The sequence below is a fragment of the Larimichthys crocea genome, chromosome XX (genome assembly GCF_000972845.2).
Source record: "Larimichthys crocea isolate SSNF chromosome XX, L_crocea_2.0, whole genome shotgun sequence".
In the NCBI taxonomy this organism is placed as follows: Eukaryota; Metazoa; Chordata; class Actinopteri; family Sciaenidae; genus Larimichthys; species Larimichthys crocea.
In genome coordinates this window covers 2,727,848-2,733,871 of record NC_040030.1, presented here as the reverse complement: position 1 = coordinate 2,733,871, position 6,024 = coordinate 2,727,848, and positions in this window count along the sequence as shown.

The following is a 6,024-nucleotide window of genomic DNA, read 5'->3' as shown; positions in this document are numbered from 1 at the left end:
AGCGTGAACAAATCTTAAAAAAATAAAATAAAATAAAAAACATTTCTTCCTTTCTTTCACACCTGGAGTCAGATAACAAAGAATAAATCAAATCAAATCAAATTTTGTTTGTATAGCCAAGTCACAAAGTACATTTGCCTTAGAGGGCTTTACAATCTGTGATGGTAGCAGTAATTTACTGCACTCTGGTATTACTGTTTCCATTTTATGCAACTGTACACTTCTGCTCCTCAGTTTCCATGACAGAAACACCAGTTTTAAGTGTTGCAGACTAATACAGATAGTTCAAATAAATGAATATTGAATAGACACAAGTGCAAGTCAGTTGTGATCCTGTCAATGAAATATAAACTAATAACTTACAAAGTCTAGATACAAGTCAAGTGCTTAACAATATACAACCAGTCTTAATAGAGCTCAAATAAACAAGGTTTTAACTGAAAGTAAACTAAAGTATGGAAATTACAAGGAGACCATGAAGGTGACGCCTGTATGTCCTTTCAATCTCACACATAAAGCCTGAAATCAGCCTTACAGCAACAAACAGTTTGTTTTGTTGCAGTTTATCTACTTTATCCGACACTGTCTGCTAAATATCTGATGACGGTGGTAAAACATGTTGTAATTAAAGTGTCCGACAGTAATAAGGTCTCAAATGGACATAGAAGGCGTCTCAAGCGAGCTGCAGCTATATCTAAATCGTCTCATTGCTTTTAATTTTGCAATTAGGAGCTGCTTTGCTTATTTTCTCCACATCTCTTTATTTCCATCTGAAGGTTAGATTTCATTTCTTTCTCTTTTCTTTTTCTTTTAAATGGCTTTTGCCCTGGATTCACCTCATCAGAGTCCTTAAAAACCAAAGTGCTGCTAATAGTGAAGAGTAGGCACGTTGCTTTTTTCTAAATTAACACCTTGTATGAACTGTCTTACCTCATATGAGTGAAAATCAGAGCTGGAAAGTAGCTTTTGTGAAGGAAATATTGAACCTTTTACTTCTTTAGTCATTAGTTTCTTTGCAGATTGCATCCAAAATGTATCAGTATATTTAATATGATGCCTTGATGCAGATTACTGGTGAATTATAGGCTCCACCTCACCCTGCTACAACAATAAAATGCTGCTTTTTCAATAGCTGTAAATGATCTGAATAATTCTTTCACAAACTCAAAAGGAGACAGGCTTGTTCTGTGTTTGCTCCTCCATTAAAACATTTTTAATAGGAAAAAACAGTCAATGCTACATGTTTTTTAGACTTAAAATGACTTAAAAGTTCAAGTTTACATTGAGTTGTTAAGTTGTCATCCCATTCATGTAAACACAGAAGTGACGCATCTCCTAATTTTAGATTTTAGCTTTATCTGCTTCTCTGTCTGTTTCCAGGACTGTGAATTCCCCAAAGTAACATTACATAAGTGGTGTGATGGGTGAGTTCACAAAAGAGTTTGCTGAGTTATAATATGATTGCCTGTGCGTGGGTGGTTGGAAGCAAATTGGTGCCAAATCACCTTACACTGAGTGCAAATTAAAAAGCCCCCTGCTTAACGAGTAAAGGTCATATTCATTTCCAGTCAATTCCAGAATAATCACCTGTTGTTTGTTCAGAAACACCCGCTCTAAGTCTCCTAATAAACATTTTCTCACGCTATCTGTATGTAGGTTAAGACAACAACACAGACAAGTTTGACCAGCAGGTGGAGTGAGAGGTGTTCTCATGATGTTTGGAGGGAACACACACAGGAACGTCGCCTTCATGAAGGAGCCTTGACTTTGTCTCACAATACAACAAGTGCATGTACTGTAGACATGATGTAACAGGCTGTCCCTGCAGCACAACAGCTGAAGGAAATTTGTCTGGAGCTCAGAGACAGCACAAGCTGAACCCGCAGCTGCGACTCACTGAGGAATAGATCATGATATAGAAGCCTGTACCGCTTTACAGATGCTTCTGCTTCCTCTCAGTTTTTTTGCCTTTTTAATATTTTGACATACGCACATTTTGTTTTGTCTAACTCTCTTTCATATACTCGTTCCTTGGCTGCATTTGCAGAGCAATGTGGTGCGTACAAAAAAAAAAGGCTGCCAGTTCACATTTTTATACTCTATATAGATGAAGATCGTCTCATAATGACATCGCAGTGTGTGGATGTAAGATGAAGAGGATTAGTCAGGTGGATAAAGAACAACAGCATAACAGTCTATTTTAAATGATGTGTTGCCAAATCACCTCCAGACTTGAAAAACATGAAATTATGGATGTGCGATCTGACTTTTTTTCCTCTTCTGAGTCTTCACAGTCTTTAAATTTAACTGTGTGGAACTTATTGGGCATCATTTTTTATGGAAGGTAACGTGATGATGGTGCTAAAACCCGAGTCTGTGTTCTGTTCATAGTGACCGTGACAAAGAATCTGCATTTAATGATTGATACACAATCCACAATCTTCAGTGGGGTCATTCCTATGTTCCTGGGTTTCTATGTTCTCCACTTCTACATGTGTGGTCTATGTTCTTGACTCTACAATGTTTAATTTCTAACAATGCACCAGTCGGATATGGAAATGGGAGCTTTTATGTTGCTATGATCTGTTGCGACACCAAAACAAATTCCTCGTAAGTGAAAACCTCCTCGGCAATAAACCTTTTTCTGATTCTCCAGTTTTCAATTCAAAACCACCAAGCTTGGAGATTCACAGTTGTCTTTGGACAGCAACAATATTTTCCTCGCGACAGACACACAGCATATTCCCCTCCATTAGCAGCCTCTCTATAAATACATCTGTTTTTTGGTGGCACACACATGTTAGCTGGTCTCACAAATGACTCTCATAAACACATATTCCTCTGAGCCTCAGTCTGAGGGGAGAGCCTGTCCCTGTGCACCTCATTGTATAGCAGTTAAAGCAATTAGTACTTTTTTTTTTACAGCCTCCTTCTGTCTTTTATGATTTTTCCAGAGGCACTTACCGTTGATCAAATCCTGAACAAATGCTGCGAATGATTGGAATTCTCACACATCAGCCCGAACATTTAAATGGAAATTATGCCACTGAAAGCTTTAACTCTGCAGCCGGCTGTCATTCTGGCTCCGTGAAATGTTTTGCCTATCTAGCACAATCTCTGGAGATAATGTCCCAAAGCATCCGATCATGCATCGATGGTGATTTTAGTGGCCATGGCAACCTTGTTTCATGGAAGTACCTATACACAAAAGCCCCCCCTGTGATAATTCTTAATTTCTTTACATGGTGAGCGAGCCAGAAGCAGCTGAGAGCCAACATGGCTGAATTGATGTCAAGTTGTTCTGGTTGAAGCTGGAGCGTTGGGGTCAAGTGCTCCTGTTTGTGCACATTAATGGAGGTGGAAGCACTCTGGTTAGAGAGGTATCCAGCAGTGCAAATAGAAACCAGAATTCAAACCTGAGTCTAAAAGATGCATTGAATCTTAATTAATAGCGTATAAAAATCAATCTCACTGTTTTTTCTGTAGTCGCACCTGCTACTTTCAGTTCACACACACAAAAAAGACATCTACAGTGTCAGGCAATCAATAAGCAATCAAAATACTGAAAACAATCATCAGTTTTAGTTATTTTTTTAACACCGACATATTGTTGGATAAATGTCAAGGCCACAGACAAATGCACAATACCCAGAACAAACCAACATGAGGTTTGTGGAGGGCCAATCTGTACGTGACCCTTCGCTGTGCTGTTATTGTCAGCCGGAGCAGAGAGTCTAATAACTACAAAGCTTGAAAAGAAAGCAGGAGGACAGGTACTGTAAATAAATTCAGATTTGACCCTCTCTATAATTGCCTCTCATTCCTTTTTGTTACCAGCTACTGCTGCAGCCCTTCGTCTCCTTTCTATTACTTTTTACTGTTGTCGTCTCTCTCTCCTCGGAGAAAAACTATTTACCATGTCGTACCTTGTTGCGGAAAACCAAGCGGTTTAAAATCGCTTTATATCCTCGATGCTTTGAGAGCCTGTAATAACAGCTCATATCTGTTCACACATATGAGTTTAAAAGCCCAATCAGCAATTTCAATTCTTATGCAGCCCATGTAGTTGAGGGCATGAGTGTTGACTGAAACTACGTAGACGACAAACAATGGTGAGCTCCCGCCCCCTGCAGTACCTCAAACGTCCACTTGAGGCTGGCTCCAGAAGTGAGTCAGTCTCCATAAGTCCCCATGTTCAAATGTCCAACTTCACAGCAGAAATAAACATGTTTACAGCCTGGTACAAAAAACAGTTTTGGTCTCTGTAGCTAATTTCCCCGTTCATGACAACTGTACTGAGGGTGAATTTATATACAACTCACCTGTTCACATTATATTAAGGCTTAAAGTTATGCAGGATTAACAGTTTGGATGCTTTGATTGACAGGTAGCTGCTGTTAGAGATGAGCACCCAGGCTTCATTCAGCCTGCCTCAGATCTGTTGATGATCCACATCTTTGCCAAATTTCGGATTAGAAACCGGCGATGTCATGCATGCGGCGTCCATTCTTTCTACTGTTAGCTGTCAGCAGCATCTTTACCACTGTTGCCATTTCTTCTTATTTACTCTCTCTTAATCTTAAACGCTGTCTGCGGTCCATCTCTCTGGGCCTCTTCGTATTGCCGTGACTTCTGTCCACATCTTGAGTTTAACATTTCAGCTGGCTCTCGCGACTTTATTATTAGCCTCCTGACAATCAGGGAATAATTAAGGGATGTCAGGAGATTCTCCGTGGCTGATGGACAAAGCTATTTGCAGCGTGTTCCTTTCTTTGTTAGTGCAACTTGCACTTAAGAGGCATTGGGGAAGGCATCTGCGTGGCATGCAGAGCTCAATGACTCTTTTCAGCAGCCTAGGAATAGAAATGCAGAGCTCGGGTGCCTGCAGTCAGTGGTGACGGTTGCTAGTGTCTTGTCACAGTATGTAAATCACTTGTCACATGAGATTAGCCATGTAAATCCCACTTGCTCTTTGTTTAACTATAGACAACATATAATGCACGCTGGATGAATGCTCAATGCGCAGAGCGAGAAACAGATCATCAAACAGATCACTCAGTCGCTGACTTTAGTGAGTTTGAAGAGCGATAATGATGGGTGAGAAAAGTGAGCAGTGATGCTTTGAAGTGCTATGATGAGTAACACTTTACATTAGGCCATAGATTTGAACCTGTCACTGAGGGAGGAATCTGGGCCCTGGGGGACACTGCCACCTGAGCCCATCACATTAATTATCACCCTGTCAGGTATGTTACATAAGAAATAAAGTAATAATGAAGGAATGTGATCTCCCGGACCTCGTCAGCGGGGAGCTAAATGATGAAATAAAACCATCTCAGCACCTCTTCCCTCAACTCTCGACTAATGAAGAGATTACTCACTTTCAAAACTGATATCAGCAAATCCAACAGGCTCGACGACAGAGATCCTGTCTGCTGGTCACTTAACATTTTTGATTCTCTTAGACTGGAAGAATAAATCCAGCCAAAGGGCTGTCTGGAGTCTGTTTTGTTAGTTCATCCCAAAATCAATTTTGCCTCCTTATGAGAAAAACTTAGGGACTAAACTAAAGGATAAAGAATAAAGTCGTATTTTAAATGCCACTGTAAATTGTACATTAAAACACCGTCATGTTTAATGACAAAGCCTTTATTCATATGCTATTTACATGGTAATTTTATGCTCCTTTTGATGGTAAAAACATGTATTTATAATGTAGAAAATATGGCTCAATTGCCAACCTAAATCTGAAATCAACTTATATCCTTTTACCATAATATTATACGGTAATATACAGTAATATAATCCAGTATTATATACTATAGATTCATTCTGGCAACCACAGCTGCCAGTTTTTTACTGTAAAACCTTTTTCGTGACTTTCTTCTAGTGCCTCTATGAGTCAAATATTGGACTTTTGCGTATGTACTGCATGCAATCTTTAAGTGCAATGCCGTGTTATTCATAAGCTATTTTGTGAGGCTGGGCTGTTGATCCTCCTTATGACTTCTGTGCTGTAAAATG